General features: G+C 40.9%; 1 pseudogene; it reads left to right on the forward strand.

Annotated features, from left to right (window-relative positions):
- The first annotated feature begins 2,162 nt into the window (after window positions 1-2,162).
- LOC100716048 (E3 ubiquitin-protein ligase TRIM21-like) lies at window positions 2,163-15,347 on the forward strand (annotated as a pseudogene).
- Window positions 15,348-19,397: the final 4,050 nt, after the last annotated feature.

The raw sequence follows: 19,397 nt of genomic DNA on the forward strand, positions 1-19,397 counted from the left end.
TGGCATGGTGAAATTTTGACTCTTGGCTAGGCTTCTTTTGATGTCATTTTAGAGCAGTAAACTCTTTTTATTTATTTATTTATTTATTTTTTGGTCTTTTTCCTTTTTATCGGTACTGGGGATCAAACTCACGACTGCCTGCTTACAAGGCAGGCGCTTATGCCACTGAGCTAAACCTCCAGCCCCTAGAGCAGTAAACTCTTATTGTTTAAAGAAAATCTTTCTTATATTCTCATGTAGAAATGGATAGAAAGTTTCCCAAGAAACTAAGAAATAGGAATTCCTATTTCCTAAAAAATTCCTATTTCTTAGTTTCCTACTTCTCTCGTCTCCCTGCTTACTAATTCTTTATTTATAGTAAATTTCTTCCCGTCTGGGACCTGGAAACTACCTGATACTTTTCTTCATGCGTGATGGATTTTCATGTATGCAATGATTATGCTCTTCATTGTATTCCTGTTTCTTTTTATGTTCTTCCCATTGTTTATCACAATTCTACTGTGTACCTTGTTTCTCATTGCTTCTTCCTTTTGAATTCTTGTACTCTGTGTGCTCTCTTTATAACACTTCACTTTTAAAACATATGACCAAAAATAGGGTTAAGACAAAGTACTAGAAATGCAAGCCTCTGCATTGTGAGCTAGTTTTCTCCCCCGTAGTGGATGGAGGGGGCATCTCAAGTTGATGGAAAAGGAGTCAATAGAAGAGATTAGCTGAAGAGCTGATTCTGAAGACTAAAACCTATTTCCTCTGAGGAAAGGAAATAGTGCAATGCTATTTGAGATCATATTTCTCTGTCTCAGCTACTTGCTTTATGTTGTGGGAATCAGAAACCATAAATAGATAAACTTTGCCAGAAGCATCTTGAAGAATCATCAGGAAGTGACCAGCCTTGTTCATTACATTTTGGAAACTGGCATGTTAGTAATGGATACTATCATCTTTAATTTCTCTTTTGTGAATATTATTCATTAAATTTGACACTCCTTTCTCAACCTCTGGGATTCTCAGAGGTATCTTTTAAATTAATGACCTTCTCCTCTGCTCAGACACTCCTAGACTTCTGGATGAACAAATAGGATTGAAGTGATTGATTAACAAGTTTTGCTAATGGTTTTGATTAGCTCTATTTGTTTGCATGTAATTATCATTTCTCTGTAATTAGAATTTAGTCACAGTATTCATAGTTGATAGAATTTTGGATAAAGATTTCCGTAATTAATCTCAGATATATTTATAATTTCCAAGCAATTATAGAACAATTTATCAAAACCTATAGCAGCTCTGTCTTTCAAAGGAAAAAAAATTGTTTTTATTTTTTAAAAAATCTGTAGTAGTTTTGCTTATAAAAGATAGCTACTAACACAAATTGATTATCTTTTTAAAAATCATATTTCTTGACAGATTATTTCCTGGATAAAATTGATATTAATGTAGAACAGAGTAACCTTTCCATTGAAGACACATTTGAATGGGCTAGCCTTTGGAACCTACCTATTAGATTAATCTGTTTTTAGAATCCTATGTATGCCATATCTCATGTCAGAAAAATAAATTAGTATAGGTACCCTTGTCCTGTTGTGTTCATGGTCCTCAAGGAAGCATTATCCTTGGGGACTTCTGCATTCAGCTGATGTGTAAGGAAGTCTCTCCTCATCCCCAAGGGAAAAACAAAGTGGTCACCTGCAATTATTCAGGTGAACTCTGGAGCTGGCGCTGGGGCTGAGCATGTCTTTTGCTGCTCCATCTTTTCATCTCTTGGCAACTGTGTGGCCTTTGTCGAGAAAAGTGGAAGCACCATTACTGAAACTCTCATGTTAAATGGAAAGTGAGGTTTTCTGCAGGCCAGGGAGGCTAACAGGATTAAAACAACTTCTCCATTGTGATTGCATGCATTTTGGCAGTAGAGTTCTTTAAAGTTCGCTCCTAATTTCCCCTTTGGAGGCACTAATGATTAGTGTAAGATGCTCTCTGCAACTTCAAGGTCATCCTAATTGGAGATACAGATCTGTCTAGCAGACTCACTCACATGTTCTTTTACTCACAGCTGCATATTAATGCTGCCTTTTAATATTTTTTGGAACTTGATGAATGCAATTTCAACTCTAATTTTTATAAAATTTGGTAGCAGTTGAAGAATGATCTAAACTAAAGCTGCTAGCATGGCACAATTCCGTCAGCAACCCGGGGGGACTTTTACACAGCTGCACCCATGCATGCGTTTCATCAGCGACCTGGCTCTTGTGGATGGCAGTTTAGAAGCAGGTGAGTGAAGCAGCCGCCATACAGGGAACTCATCAACATCAGCACTAATGCTGCTGCCTAAACAATTTCACTCCCTTTGGCTGGCTTTTCCCACAGTCACTGCTGACAGTGACTCCGGATAAGCTGACTAAGGCTGGAGGTCAATAATCTGGAGACGGCTGTTGATTATTAAAGGATCAGCATGGTCTTAACAGGCCCACCCTGTAAAGCTGGAGGTTAAACAGTGGCACTCAGAAAGAAAGAAGCATTCCCTTTCTTTTTAATGTAGCCAGAACACAAACAAACAAACAGACAGACAAACACTGAAACAGTTGTGGAGAGCTGAAGTGGCTACTCTACACCCTCATTCTAAGTTTGGAACTTAAAATAATCAGGAATAAGCTCTTAATTATTCTCCACACTTAACCTTCTGCTTAATGGAGTCTGTTTGCTGATGTGATTAATCCATTAATCCATTGACCTCGAGTTGACAGTACCAGGGAATACTTGGAGTGGACAGCACAAAGCCTTGTTGGTAATTTGTGTGTCTGCCGTGGGTTTGTGGCTTCTTTTATCCTAAATTAAGCTCCTCAGCCTATCATTATTCATCCCACACACTGAACCCATCTCCAAGGTAAACGTTTCTGTGTGGCTAATGGCACTTTCACAGTACAAAAACAAATCCCCTCTGTCTGCCTTCATCCTGTCACCATCACCAGACAAATGGGGAATCCTTGCTCAATGCTTTGTTCTTGGGCTTGGTGCTATGGATTGCATAAATTTAAAGGTTAACCCGAGGAAGTGTTTTTTGCTACTTCTCTCTTTTTCTTCTTCTTTTCCCTACAATTTAGGAGCAACATTAGAATTTGTTAAGAACCAAAATGTTAGATTTGATAAAAAATTAGGAAACTTCTCATTGAAGTAGTTTGCAATGTTACTGATGGAAAAGCTTCATAAAATTATGACATGGGTGGTTCTTGTGTTAGCTTGCCCTAACTGTGACAGAATGTCTGAGGAAAACAACCCAAGGTGGAGAAGGTTTGTTTGGCTATGGTTTCAGAATTTTCAGTCCGTGGTTACTTGGCTATGTTGTTTCCAGGACTGAATGAGGCACAAAGGCATGGCAGAGCAAAGTTACCTCAGAGAGAGAGAGAGAGAGAGAGAGAGAGAGAGAGAGAGAGAGAGAGAGAGGCTGAGGGAAAGAAAGAGGAGGGACAGGCTGAGACTGATATACTACATAGCTTCCTCCTCTTCCTTCTGTTCTGTGTGGCCCCCAGTCTTCGGGATGGCAGTGCCCACATTCGGAATGGAGAATGGATCTCCTCCCCCATTTTGCTGGCCATTGTGCCAGTTGTCTCTAGAAATTTCCTCACAGACATACCCAGAAGTATGTCATACTAACTTCCTAGTTGTTTCTCAATCCAATCAGGTTAATGAACATAGTTATCTTCAAATTCTTATTGTTTGCCAGATGATGAAACCCTTGAAAATTTGACAGGATTGAGCAATCAGCATTGTCAATTCCAAATCTTAGTGAGGCTTTGGCCACATCTTCATTTCTGGATCCTCATGGGCATCATAAATATACAGCAGTTTTCATATTTAGTTTTGTTTTATTCTATACCAATACTAAAAGGAACAAAAAAATAAAGATACAGTTGACTTAGAAGAAGCAATGCAGGTTGAGCATCCTTAATCCAAAAATCTGAAATGCTCCTAAATTTGAAAGTCTTTAAGCACCAACTTGACACTACAAGTAGAAATTTCCATACATGTAATTGATGGCAGTCAAAACACAGATACACTAAAAATTTATATAAAATTAAGTCTGTGCATAGAAGATGTATATGAAACATACATAAATTTCATGTGTAGACTTGGACCCCATCCTCAAGATGTCTCTATGTAGATGGAAATATTCCAAAATATGAAAAGAAATAAGAGTCTGAAATAATTCTGGTTCTTTGCATTTCGGACAATGATAACCAGCCTCTATAACAAAATGGCCATTAAACATGAGAAAATGCATTCAAACTAGTTAGCAAACCAGAAAATACAAATTAGAACAGTCTACCTAGTTTTGTCTACCAAATTAGTGAAAACACAAGAAACAATAATAGCTAGCTTTGGTGAAAGATCCTGGGGAATTACTAAGCTCAGGTGAACTGGTTCGTGCCTTAGTTCTCTCTCACTGAGGAACTCAGGCATATCATTTAATTTTTCTAAGACTCTTTTCCTCAGGTGTAAAATACAGATTACATTAACAACCACCTCACAGGATTTTTGAGGGGACTAAGTGAATAACGTTTCTAAAGGGCTTAACACATCTGGCACATGGCAAATGTTAGAGCTGGAAGCTGGACTCCTAACACACCCATGGGGGAGTATAAAGTGGTAAAACCTTTCAGATTAAGAATCTGAATCATCTGTCAGTGCTGCGGCGTGTGCATACATTTGACTTAATCATTCTACTTCTAGAAACTTGTTTAGAGAAAAAAGGTTGCAATGACACATCCACAAAGATAATGTTTATTTTATCTAAAAATTGAAGTTATTTAAATATGTCAGAGGGTGGTTAAAAGTTATGGTTTGTCCACTCAGAGTTTCATTCACCTATGACAAGGCATGTTTTTGAAGAATGCTCAGTAGTTGAGAAAAATGATACCATGCAACACAGTAGCCATCAATATCAGGGAGATTATCTGAAATTTGTATTTTTCTTTAATACTTAAGTTTAGTCTCTATCTGTGGTCAGTTAATGCACACCTTTCAGTCATCTGCTCTATGCTGGACTCTATGCTGAGGCCACAGATGTGGTAGTGAGGTAAAACAACCCAGCAATGTCCCCATGGAGCTTCTAGACACCCACTGGGAAACATGTTGCTTTGTTATAAGAGGCCAAGTAGTAACACAAAAAAGTGCCTGTGTCATTTGCTATTGGACTGCCGTAGCAAAGCACCACACAGTGAGTGGCTTTCTCAAATTCTGATGACCAAAGTCTGAGATCATGATGTCAGCAGGGCTGGTTTCTTCTGAAGTCTCCGTTTGCATGATCACTCTCCTGTAACTGTGTTCAAATTCACTCATTATAAGGACCCTAGTCATGGGACTAGGGCCCATCTTTAAAAGCCCATGTTATCTTAATACTTTCCTTAAAGACCCTATAACTACATACGGCCACATTCTGAGTTACAGGGTTGGCACCTCAGCATTCAATCTTTTAACAGAGATAATTTAGTCTATAACAGAAATCATGTGATACTATTTTTCTCTGATGTTTTCTTCCCTGAGCCATATGCTAAAGGAACAGTGTGCCTCTTCCTTTCCTCTTCAGTGGGATTCTTTCATTCTTTGAATAACCCCATCAGGAAGAGTAGAACATGGATCCCTATTTGAAAGTCTACCCATTGGCCAGTGCATTCACAGCTGAGATTTCAGTTTAGGTGAAGGTGGCCTTAATTGAAAACTTCTAAATCATTTGGCAAACAGTGACATATAAGGCTTCCTGGCACTTAAGTCTGACACAGAGTTAAGTGGGGCCTCTCTCTAGTCTCAAGGCCTCCTCTGATCCCAGGAGCAAGCTTCTGTGAGGGCCTCTTGGGGAGTACTTAGAAGCTTCTGTAATGGTTTATATCTAGCTGTCCCCCCAAAAGCCTCTTCACTCATGGGTGAGGCTTCTGGAAAAGGACTGGGCCACAGGGGTGTTACAGTGACTTGCTGTTAATAGGTGGGACCTGCCCTGGTGAGGAGGGTTATGGAGACGTGACCTGGAAAGGTGTATCTCTCTTACCATCTCTGTCCTGCTCATTTTGCTTCTAGACTGCCAAGATAGGAATAGCTTTCCCACTACCATAGTTCCTCTGCTGTGGTGGTTTTTGGAGCCAGATGACTCTGAACTGAAATATGAAGCAAAATAAACCTCCCCTTCTTTAAATCATAGGTGTCAACAGGTATTGTGTGTCAGTAATGGCTACTAAGACAGGCAGTGTAGACAGTAATATATCAACTTAATTGGATTAAGAAATGCTTCACAGGTTGGTGAGATACACCAGAAGCAAGACCTTGGGCATTATAGCAAGCAAGACCTTGGTTACTTCCTTTCTGGTACTGCCCCCTGCTCTGCTTCATGACTGACAGGAACTAAGTATCTTTGCTCTTTCATGCTCTTCTGCCATGATAGTTTTGCCCTGGAGCCAGCTTACCATGGACGGAATGCCCTGAAGCCATGGCCACATTAAACCTTTCTGTGCCAGCTTCCGTATCTGATTAGGAGCAGCAGCCAATGTTAAGTCCAAAGATTGAGACACTGCTGCCATGTTATTTGCATCACATTCACAAGGTGATGGAGGAAGCCCATGTGCTGAAGGACATCACTGGACCTGGACGGTAGGAATCCTGAGTGTACACCCTATTTGGTGGCAAAGCAGCTACGTAATAGTGAAGACTAAGTCTTCTCTATGGTCTCCTGTTTTAGCTTTAAAATCAGAGTTGGAAAACACCAACCCTTCTGTCTCTAAGATCTTTCAGTTACTGATGGGATGGCGCTAATTCTGTGTTCAGTCTGGCAGAGTGGACATCTCAGTACACATGTGTTTGGTAGAGATTGGTTTCATTATATTGTTTAGCCATCTAAAGAAAAAATTATGGGTTCAAGTCTTCTTTAAAAACCCAGGAAGATGAAGAGTCAGGAGGCAATAGGTGAAGCATGGTGTTATACATCTGTAATCACAGCACTCGGGAAGCGTAGACAGGAGGGTTGCTGTGAGTTTAAGACCAGCTTAGGCTACATAGTGAGTTCTAGGCGAGCATGGACTATAGAGTGAGATCCTGTCTCAAAAAAAAAAAAAAAAAAAAAAAAAAAAAACAAACAAAAAAAAAAGAGGTGCTATGTCTTGAATACCTGTGTAACTTCTGGAATTCATATGTTGAAACTTTGTTACCAATGGGATGATACTGAGAAGTAGGGCTTTTAGGAGGTGATTCAGCCATGAGGATGCAGCCCTATAAATGAGATTGGCAATGTTATAAAAGGGCTGGAGATAGCCAGGCCCTTTTGCTCCTCTGTTCTCCATCCTGTGAGGACAGAATGTTCCTTCCCTTTCAAGGCTGCAGCATTCAACATGCCATCGTGGAAATGGCAGCCCTAACCAGACAGGGTACTTTTCAGTGCCTTGATCTTGGGCTTCCCAGCTTACAAGATGGTGTGAAATGAAGCATTTATACATTATCCATTATCATGTGGGGTGTGGTGACACACGCCTGTAATGCCAGCACTTGGGAGGCTGCGGCAGGAGGATTGCTGTGAGTTGGTGGCCAGCCTGAACTGCATAGTGAAACCGTGTCTCAAAAAGACAAATAAGCTAAATAAATGCACACATACATGCATAAATTACCCAGTACCAGAAACTTCATTTTAGCAGCAGAAACGGATTCAGACAAGAAGGAAGTAAAGAGCACAGGAAGTGGACCTGAGTAAGGGCAGTCTCCACCTTATCACTCACAGCAGATTAACGCTGACTTGCTTGGCTTGCTTTCTCAAATTCTTGTAAAATAATCGCCTGCTTTTATTAACAAGTAAAACATCTTCATTACACTGATTTCTCATAAAAACCTAAGCTCAACTTGCAGGGTGCTGAATGTCAAGAAGTTAATAAAGTTTCTTCCTTTTCCTGTTTTTTATTTATTTATTTTAAACCAGGGACTGAACCTAGAGCCTTTCCAATGAGCTACCATCCCAAACCCTAATTTATGTGTTAATTTATTTCAAGGTCTCCCTAATATAAATGCCAATCTTATGATCAGCCTCCCAGAGTGATAAAAGTCATTTAATCTTTCTTTTCTCTTAGGACTTTTTATTTTCTCCTTTTACCTCTTTTTTTTTTTTTCAGTGTATGATCAGGTTAGTTTTCAAAACGTGTTATAACCTTAGCAAAATTTTCATTACTTCCCCCACGCATATTTTAATTAAAGAAAATTCATGTTTTGCTCGAATCACTAGAGAAATGAACAGTCTAATCTGATTCTGAATGTGCTTGTACTTTGAAATTAATTTAAACGGGAACTCCTTCTTTGATATAAGGACAGAAACGAGGCCACAGACTAACACCTACTCTTAGAAAAATTCATAAGTAACCCTGTTCCAAGACAGTTCCCAATTATCTCATGTCCTTTCTGGCTTTAAAGGACAAAGATCTAAATTAAGAGTTGTACCTTCCTGAAACAGCATTCACTGCTGCAGCTTTTCCATGATGCTTTGGAGTTTCTGCGAGATATAATACATCGTTTCTACAAGATGCCCGCATGGGCTGTATGAATTTGACTCGAGTTATTTGCATTAATACTTTCATTAAGTGGATGTTAGCAATTTCATTCATTTTACAACAACTGAAATTATAAACCATCAAACTCTTCTGAAAATATGTAGAAAACTATTATACTATATTTTACTTGTCAAACTGTCATGTAGTAGACATCGTGACTATCTGAATAAAGGAGCCCTTTGAGTTTTACACTTCTTTTTTATTCCAACAAGAGAGGACTATATGTTTTTTTTTTTAAGATATAAATTCCAGTTGCTAGGATTTTAGTAGAACCTAAAGCCTTTCTCTGAGAGTCATACCAAGATTCTGTATTTCTAGTGACATTTATTTGGTCACTTTAAAAAATTACTTTAATAAACCTTTCATTTGTTGTGTTCTTTTGGTCACTATGACTTAGCAACTATCCCATTAAGGAGTAAATTATAAGATAACTCTCTCTGTGTGTCAAAGAGCAAAATGTCATGAGTCCTTGACAAAGAATCCTAAATTCGCCAGGAACCCACTAGTGACTAAAAGTGATTTTGAGTTACAGGGCCTAGTCCCTGCCCCGGTAATAGCCTCCTTGGTCCTCCGCTGTTGGTTTTATGGACTTGCTTCCATATTCCAGGACCACTTGAACCTACAAAACAAAGTAAGAATGGATAAGCAGATTAAGAAAATGTGATCTCATATACAAGAAGGAATACTATACAACCTTAAAAAGGAGTGTCTGTCTTTAACAACAATACGGATGGTAAGGGATGGCATTGTGTTAAGTGAAATAAGCTGGGCACATTTAGATGTGAAATGGAAACCAAGACAACCTCACAGTAAGAGACTGGAAAGGTAGTTACAGAAGTGGTGTGTGTTGCAGGGAGGACGGAGAAAAGGAAGTCATCTCAAGGTTCAAAATTTTAGAACGGAGGTATGAGTTTTAGTGATCTATTGTGTTACGAGGTAACCACGGTTAATAACAATGTGTATTTCAAGATTTCTAAAATAGATTTTTAATGTTCTCACCACATACATGAAAAGGTGATAGGTGAGCTAGCTTGATTAAATCTTTCTACAATTTATACATAGCTTAAAGCATCTGACTGTGTCCTACAAACAGTCACAATTATTGTCAATTAAATTTTTTAAAGACTGGTTGAAGTGTCCAAAGAACAAGCAGTGGACAGCACTAGCACCCCGCCCAGGTCAGTTCATGGCTGGAACACACAAAAATATGCAAGCACGATGAGCCACTGTACAGATCCTGAAATACTAAATAATAAACTAAATAATACTAAATAATAAACATAAAAGTGCTACATGACTATAGAATTAGGAAATGTGGAGTTAATGGCTGAAGAGCTTGACATAACCATTTCAGAAGAAGGATGTTCTTACTAATGGGGCCACAACATTTGAAGTCCATTGGCGCCTACTCCTTAAATCTTGGATGTGCTCAGGTAAACGCTCGGCATTTACTTCAGCAACTCACCTTACTCTGTGTTCCCAAACTGACTGGCCCCTTCAATGATTGATACATTTTTATTTAGACATGTCAATACATTTAATCACATCACAATGAAATCATCCTTGCCTGGGAGCCATTCTGTCTCTTTAAAATGATGGTCACTAATTCATCCAATATTTACCGAGTGTTTGCCACGTGCCAGGCTCTATCTACATTGTGTTCTCAGCAGGGAGACAAACAAGAAATAACAAGTAAAACAGCAGTTACAGTGATGCTGTGTTACAGAATGAAAAGAGCAGGGAGCTTTGGGCTCGAGAGGTCTTCGGCGGGGGGGGAAATTGATGCCAAATCTGAGACCTGAAGGATGGAGCTGGGAAGGACAGAGATGCTGAACTTATTTTTATTAAAGGGCTATTCCTGTGCAAAGGACCAGAGACAGAGAGAGCAATTGTATTTCAGGTACTGGCAGCCATCTGCAAAGGTGACAGCGGCTCCTGAGTATCTTTGTGGGCCAGGGCCCAGATCATAAAGGACATTATTAGACCTGCTGTTTTGGTTTGTGTCTGGATGTCCCCTGAAAGCCTCATGTAGTCATAGAGGGTGGGCTTTTTGGTGGTGGCTGAATCTCGAGTTTGTGATTGATTCATAGTCTAATGCTAGGATTATGAATGTGAGTGCCATACCCACCCTAGAGCAGGTAGGTTGCATGCAATATAAGGGACATAAAGAGGCTCCTCCCTTTTCTCTCTCTCCTCTCCTGTTACTTTTGCTGCCTTTTGTGGTCACGAATTGTCCCTCTGCCATGTGCCACCTTGGCTTGGAGCCAGCCAATTATGGACTGAAACTTCCACAAACTGTTAGCTAAGTAAACCTTTCCTCCTTTAATTTTGAGTGTTGGGTATTTTGTTTCAGTAATGAGAAAAGCAAATAAGACACCTGCTCAATAAATTGGATTGTGTCCTGTAAGCAATGAGGGAGACTCTGGTGGTTTTAAACTTCACATTTTGTTGTTTGTCTGTTTGCTTTTTTGTAGTACAGGCATAAAACCCATGCCCTCATACATGCTAAGCATATGGTCCCCCACTGGGCTGTACCCCAGTACTGATGATTAGGGTTCAGTTCAGAAAGGTTTTGCTGACCATGTCATGAAGAAGCAGTGTGAGAGGATGGTGTTTAAAGAAAGCAAAGTCAAGTAGGGACTATGGCATCATTTCAGACAAGGATGAGTGGTGTGTTGGTAGAGCTAATTAGTAACAGTGAGGTTAGAGAAGACTGATGTTTTGAGATTATCTACAAGTAATGGATAAGAAGGATTAAGGATATAGCTCAAAGGCAAAGTACTTGTCTAGCATGCTTATACCTCTCAGCTTTCATCAAAAGAAAGAGAAAAAAAAGGAAGGAAAGAAAGAAAGGAAAGGAAGGATGAAAAGACAGAAAGGATGGGGTTTAATAATTAGATGAGTTTGAAGATGATAAGGAATCTAGATTTTGCTAAGACAGGGATACATGGGGAAGATTGGATGTGGGGAAAATGATGACTTTAGATAAGGATATATTGACTTGAAATATTCACCATCACTGGAAGGTAGTAGCATACACAGCCCTGTAGCCCAGGATAAATGTCTGAGCTGGAGATCAGATTTTGGATTCATCATGAGGATAATCTTTGAAGCAATGAGCTTAAATGAATTTGCTTGTGAAGAATATGAAAAACATGAGAAAAGAACAGTATTCAGTCTCTGCTGGAAAACAAGCAGCCTCAGAGGAGAGAGCTGGCTAGAGGAGTGAGAGGTGCTACACCGAATCCTGTCCTGCAGCTTTGCTTTCGAGAGCCCTTTTCCTATTCCAACTGTCTCAGAAGACTTTTCTCTGTGGAATAGTCGGAGGTGTGAGTTAGAGATTCACTACACAGTGGCATGGATAGGAATTGAAGTACTTGTCCTTAGGCTTCTGGGAAAATGCAGAACGGTGAGGAGCAGCAGATGAGCCTCTTCCAGATTTGGAGTCCAGTTGCAGTATGATAACAATGTGGGGAAGAGATGAAGTGGGTCCCTGGGACCTGGCAAGGATCTGAAGTGAGAACTGGACCCATGGGAAGAGCAAAGACACGGACCTCATGCAGAAGACACAACTGGAAAACACTGCTTTCTCCTGGCTCATGGCAGGAGAGAAGTGGGTGAAACCTACTGCGGCACCATGACTGGGTGACTCCAGAGGCCTCCACAGAGAAACACACTAGTAGAATAGAACAGAGAACACTGCAGACTGCAACAGGTGGTAAGTGATTCCATTCAGAAGTTCCCAGGAGAGGGTGACTGCCAGTTGCATTTTGGAAAGGGGCCAGCTGAACCTGAGGCTCAAAACAGCCATGGGTTGGTTCATCTCAGGCCTCCCAATATTAGGTGGAGCCGTGGGAGACACCCAGCATCAGGAAATTGATTTCCACTCAACAAGAGGCACCTGGAGTGTTGAAGGCTGAACAGCTCTGTCCCAAACTCCCAGCTAGAAAACAGGATCAGTCTGATCTTCAGTAAACTTGAAAGTGCAGACTGGCTGGGATTCTCCAGCATCCCACCTATTTCTACTGCTGGCTCGCTGGAGCCAATCAACACAGATCCGAACTCTGCCTCTTTGTCTACCAGTAAGTAATATCAGAGACACGTACTGAAGTGGTCATTTTTTTCTTACTTTCTTTGCCCCACCAACCATTGTGAACATTGTTTCCCGTGTGTGTGTGTGTGTGTGTGTGTGTGTGTGTGTGTGTGTGTGTGTTTTTCTCTCTGTTGGTACCAGGAATTGAACTCAGGGCCTTGTGCTTGTGAGGCAGGGGTGTGCCTCTGAACTATAGCCCCAGCCATGTTTCTATTTTGCTGTTTTTTCCTCTTTTTTCCCCTCCTGTCTTTTTCACCAGTTTCTCAAAACTTACATAATATTTCTTTGTCCTTTGCCTTGGTTCTAATTTCTTTTTAGCCTTCTATATCTCTATTTTTTCCTCTTATCCTTTTTAAATTTTCTCTGCTAAAGGTAAAATTGCATCATTGAGGGAATTTCTACTCTACAACTTTCTGGTTTGTTTTAGATTTTGTTATATGACTACAAATTTTGTTCATACAGTTAAAGGTGGCAAATAAAGTTCTCAAACATTAGAAGGGCCATTGAGCTTCCTGGATTCTGTTTACTCAAATGCCAGTCTCATAGAAGAGCATCATTATGAACATACACGTCGTCAGTTTTTAGACTGTGCTGCATGCCATGGTCGTTACTGGTTGTACTACTTCAAGCAAAGTTGAAGTAGTTGTTCCAGTCAGTTTTTCTTCCGTGGATGCCAAGACCGTGATTGCCTGAGGGTCATAAACCATACATTAGGCCAGAACCAAAGGACCAGGGACTAGGCCAGATAGGCAGCAACTTCTCAGCCCCAGTATATTGAAGAGGTGGAGTCTTGTAACAGACTTGAAAGCCAAAAGCTAGATACACCTAAAAGATATCTCAAAAACTAGTCATTTCCTAGGGAGTTCTCACTATTAGCAATAAAGCTACTGACCAAAAGCAATTTACAAGCACCAAAGCAAAAAACTAAACTAAAACAAAAGAAAATGAGAAGACATGGAAACAAGATGCAGCCACAGACTTCCAACTTGCCAAAGGCGTGCTAGAGAGCAGTGATGTGGAACAGTTTTCAGGCCACGCACCCAAACTCTGATATGGTAACAGTGGGAGTAACAAAGCAGATGAATGAGGATCTAGAAAAAACCAAATCAGAAATAATTTCTCAGATATCTAAAGAGATGATGACCCAGATGAAGGCATGGTTTGTGAGTCTAGAGTAGATACAGATGAAAAAATAGAGGAGCTTAGGGAAATGATAGAAAATGTGAGTGTCCAGCATAGGAAAGTAATGGAATCCATTAAAAGTGAAGCAGGGAGCCAGCACCGAGACCCCAGAGAAGCCCCTTCAAGGTCTCCACAGTGCTGTGTACCAGGCACCTCCCCATGGCCTCAGCAGGGCCCTTGGCAATGATGTGAGAGGAGGTAACGTGGCTGTCTCTGCCTGGATGTCATAGTGGACCTTTGAGCACTGACTGGCCACGCTTCTGCTGGGCGTGTATCTCTGATGCTGGGCAATTCGAGGTGGTGTCTGTCCTGAGTGCTGGCAGTGCTTCTGCTCAAGAACCTCAGGCCCAATCGGCACCTAACCAACATGGTGGACACTCAGTGTGGTGGATGCTCAGGCAAATGAATGAGGATGCCAGGCAGGAAGCACCAGGGGAACAGTGTGTGGTGCACAAGAGAGACCACGTGTTCTGCGAGAAAGACAGACAGGCCCTCTGCTGGGTGTGTGCCCCATCCAGGAAACACCAAATACACACCGTGGTCCCTACTGAGGAGGCAGCTCAGGAGTACCAGAAGATCCATGGAGCAATTAGAGAAACTGAGACAACAGCAGGAACTGGCTGAGAAGTTGGGAGTGAATATTGCAGTGCAGAGAGCAGACTGGAAGAAGGAAGCTGAGACACACAAATCGAGGATTCATACAGAGTTTGTGTCACAGAGAAACTTTCTGGCTGAAGAGGAGCAGAGGCAGCTACAGAAGCTGGAAGAAGATGAAAGTGGACAGAGAAAGTGAAAAGAGAATTCTGGGGGAAACAGAGAACTCACCCGACAGAGCCAGGCCCTGCAGGCACTGATCTCAGAGCGGCACCAGAGGAGTCAGAGCTCCGTGCTGGAAGTGCTACAGGAAGTGACAGTTGTCCTGGAAAGGAGTGAATCCTGGAACCTGACAAAGCTGGACATTGCCTGCCCACCCCTGAATACTGTGTGCTGTGTGCTGGGACTGAAGAGGATGCTAAGGGCCTGTGGAGTACACGTCGCTCTGGATGGAGGCGCGGCTCGTCCTCTCAGATGTTTGGAGACAAATCAGCTTTGGAGATACCAACAGAACATGCCTAAACATGAAGAGAGGTTTGATAATTATCCCATAGGTCTGGGTGCCCAAAGTTTCAATTCTGCAAAACTTTACTGGGAGGTAGGTGTAATAGGAAAAGAGGCATGGGGCCTAGGAATTCATAGAATCTTGGTACAGAAAAGGGGGATTTTTTTTTCTCAGTCCTGAGAATGGCTCTGGGACATTCTAGTCATGGAAAAAAGAAGAGTATCACTCTGGCACCTGCCCTCACACACCCCTCCAACTTCAGGTGCCTCCATGCTGAACTGGGATTTTTCTGGACTATGAGGCTGGTGTTTTCTCCTTCTACAATATTACTGACCATGATTCCTTTATCTACGCCTTCTCTGCCTTTGCTGGACCTATGAGGCCCTTCTCCAATCCTGGTTCCTGCTGACTCTTTGTCCACTGAAAATATGATGCTCAGGACCCACTGTGGATGGCTTTCTCAGGACACTGCTACCTGCTCCCACTGGTGCCTCTTCTTAGCCACAGACCCTGCCTCTTTCCCATGAAAGAGCCACATTGCATCTGCAGAGCTGTTAGGATCCCAGCCAGCAGGCTGTAGGAAGAAGGTCAATAACAATCAATGTCTGAGCTAGGAGCCTTGCTGCAAGTTCAGAGCCAAATGCTGCACATTTTCTTTTCTGTCTGGAATGCCCTGCCCTCTTGTACATTAGAAGACCCAGGTAAAGAGTATTTTCTGTAATTCCCCATAGTGGTCTCTGTGGTGACAGAAGATTATCTAAGCTTTGATTGCTGCCCAAAGGGATGTTACTTCACACCGAGGGAACTCCTGGTTTTGAAAGACAGAGTCTCCCTTGGGGCTGTTGTAGCTCTCTGGATTTCTGCCCTCCATGCCCCTCAGACTTGGGACACTTTCTGTCAGTACTCAGATTAACAGTGACAGCATCAAAGGTCTTAGAGATCTCTGTCCCCAGGCTAAGATGCTCCCTAATTTCAGTGTACTTATAAAATGGCAAAGTCTTACTCCCCCTGGAACATCCAATTCTAACGTCACTCCACTCTGAAATGCCCCTTAAGGAAACTTTCTTGGTTTTGTTTTTCCTGAAATAAATTTTGTCTCTATTAAAGCACAGTAGAGAAGGGGCCTGTGTGCACTGCGTGTGACCACATCCCCAATTATAATGAAGAGGCTCTGAGCCTCAAGAGATGTATGGTAGCATGAATTCCAAGTCAGCAAGTGAAGCCTAGGGACTGAGAAAGGGCCCAATCCTTATTCCAGAAGCTTCTGCAGAAAATGAAATAGTCTGTCAGCCGAGGTGAGGGGAGACGGGAGGTGAAAACATGCCAGCAGGAGTGAGAAGTGTGGGTTTCATCTCCTTGTATGACCAGGCTCCCTCCTCTCAAACTCCTGCCCCTGTATCTACATCTACTGAGTGGCTTGTGGTGGAAAAAACAGTGAAAGGACATGGAAAAGGAATCCAAAGAAAACATCTGATTCCTTGGGCTCAGCCACTAGAAAGGCCTCTCAAGCATCAATTATCTTCAGCTATGGCCTACTGGGTCTCAGGATGGGAGGACAGAGTGAAAAGCAGTGGGGGTTTAAGTAGGGTCAAATGCTACATCTCTGGGAAGAGGATGTGGCCAGAGATCCAGGAGGTGGGGCTGGTCTCCGAGGTCAGAAGTAAGGGATGGAACATAGACTTCCTCTGGAGCAGTGATGGCAAACCTTTTAGAGACTGCCCAAACAGCTACCCAAGACCAATTTACTCATCACAAAGTGCCAACTTCAATTAGGTCTGAATGCTGGTCAGCTGGAGTAATGGTCCCTTGGATGACTTGGCTCATATACTGACAAGCGAGGGCTGTGCATGTCCACTGTGGCACGTGTGACAGAGGTTCACTACTAGTACCCTAAGGTGTCACATTAGTATTTTGCAGAAACATCCTACCCTTTTCTTGCCTTCTCTGAAACTCAGACAGTCCTTCTATCTGTTTCCTCCCTCAGTTTTCTGGCAAAAGAATGTCCTCTCTATTCTCACCCTTTCATTTCCACCCAGATTTAGGCTTCTCAGTCTTGCATGGTTCTGCTTTATCTCACTCCCCCCATCCCATCTTGCTTTGAACTGTTCTCCTAGAGCTGAATCATCTGAGCACCACCCTCCCAACACACACACACACACACACACACACACACACACACACACACACACATTCACACCGTTCCTGGCCACCTTTTCTTGGCCTCTCCTTTTACCTAGATTCCTCGTGGCTGCTGGTAGGTTCTACCAAGTCCCATAACATATACTGAGGGTATAAGATAAGATAGTTATATTACTAATTACTCTTAGCTCATTGAAAAAAAGATTTGTGTTAATATTATTTGGGCAATTAAATGCTACTAACTTGTACTCTGAGTAACTAATTTAAAGAACATTAAACAATGTATTAATCAGTGTTATCAGTTTTAAAATTTTGGTTTTTCTTTTCTCTCTTTAAAAAAAGTTGTGTGTGCAGGAGGATATAGCTCAGTGGCACACTGCCTGCCTGGCAAGAGAAAGGTCCTGAGTTTGATTCCCAGTACCAAAATAAAATAAAATGTCATTTTCTAAAAAGAAAGAAATGGAACCCATGAAACAGATATGCAGGAGTTTTAAAATTCCATTGAAAGTATATGCAGCAGAACAAATTGTATAATGGCAAAATATCAGATCTAGAACAGGTTTGCAGTTTTCATAAAAAGAAAGATTTCTTAAAAATAGCAAGGAACCACAAAAAATCAATCCAACAGCTGCTACATAATGCATAAAGAAAAGATTGATCAATCAATGGAGAATGTAAAAAAACCTGTTCACAGAAGTAATGGCAGAAAACTTTCCATGCATGGAAAAAGAATTTGACGTACAGGTAAGTGAGGCATATAGAACTCCAATTATCCATGACTAGAAAAAAAATCTACAGCAAAGCATATAATAATCAAGATTCCAGAAATTCAACACAAGAACATAATATTAAAGACTATTAGAGAAAAGAAACAAATCATATATACAAGAAAGTCCATCAGAATCGGATCAGACTTCTTAACATAAACTCTCAAGTCAAGGAGATCTTGGAGTGAAATATTTCAAGATCTAAAGGAAGTGGGCTGGGGATTTAGCTCAGCGGCATAAGTGCTTGCCTTGCAAGCAGGCAGTCGTGAGTTCGATCCCCGGTACCGATAAAAAGGAAAAAGACAAAAAAAAAAAAAAAAAAAAAAAGCCTCCACTCCATATTGATGTACCCCGCAAAACTATCTTTCAGAATTGATGGAGAAATAAGATACTTCCATGACAAAGAACATCTGAGAAAAATTAATGAACATAAACCAGCACTCAAAATATTCTGAGAGATACTCTAGAAAGAGATAACAGGAACTATAATTCCATGAACCCAAACAGAAAGAATCCACCAGGCAAGGTAAACAATTAAATGGTGGGGAAAAAAAGGGAGCTAACAACAGGAAAATAACATGACAAGGGTCAGTCAGTACATGTCATTTATAACTATCAGTGTCAGTGGTCTCAATTCCACAATCAAAAGAAACCACTTGGCAGAATGGATCAAGAAGCAAGACCCAACAATATGCTGGGTACAAGAAATATATTTAATTAAAAATAATTCACAAACTACAAGCCAAAGGATGGAAAACAACACTTTACACATCAGAAACCCAGAAAAAAGCATGTGTAGCTATTCTATTTGTAGACAAAGTGACTTTCAAGCGTAGACTGATTCAGAGACATGGTGACTACATCCTTGTAAAGGAAACAATCTTAGAACAGGAGATAACAACAATATATATACACCAAATACCTGTTCACTCAATTATACAAAACATATATCAATGGACTTGAAAAATCAAATACCACTAATATAATTCTAATGGAAGAGGGACTCAATACACCACTGCCACAAATAGACAGGTGAAGTATACAAAAAACTAACTCTGAAATATTAGAACTCAATCAAACTTTTGAACAAATGGACTTAGTAGATGCCTACAAATGTTTTTCATTCCAGAACATCAGAATACACATTCTTTTTAGCTGCAGATGAGATGTCCTCTAAAATAGATGATTTACTAGCTCGTAGAGCATGCTTAAGTAAATGCAAAGGAATCAAAGGTGTCCCATGCATGTCATAAGACTATAGTGCAATGAAATTGGAAATCAATGGCAAAAGAAAGCACCAAAACTGCATAAATACATGAAAATTAAATAACAGCTTTCTGAACAACCTATGGGTCACAAGAATTAAAGAAGAAAGGTAGTTTCTAAAATTAGAAAATAAATGCCAGTACAACATTCTAGAACTTATGGGACTGAACGAAAGCAGTCCTACATAGAAAATTTGTAGCATAAATTCTTACATTAGAAAAAAGAGTGAGCTCAAACAAATAATCCAGTATTGAAACTTAAGCTTCTAGGAAAAGGACAAGTCAAGC

This window comes from Cavia porcellus, unplaced genomic scaffold (genome assembly GCF_034190915.1).
Source record: "Cavia porcellus strain 051 isolate PalLab524CR breed Dunkin Hartley unplaced genomic scaffold, mCavPor4.1 scaffold_27, whole genome shotgun sequence".
NCBI classification, from domain to species: domain Eukaryota; kingdom Metazoa; phylum Chordata; class Mammalia; order Rodentia; family Caviidae; genus Cavia; species Cavia porcellus.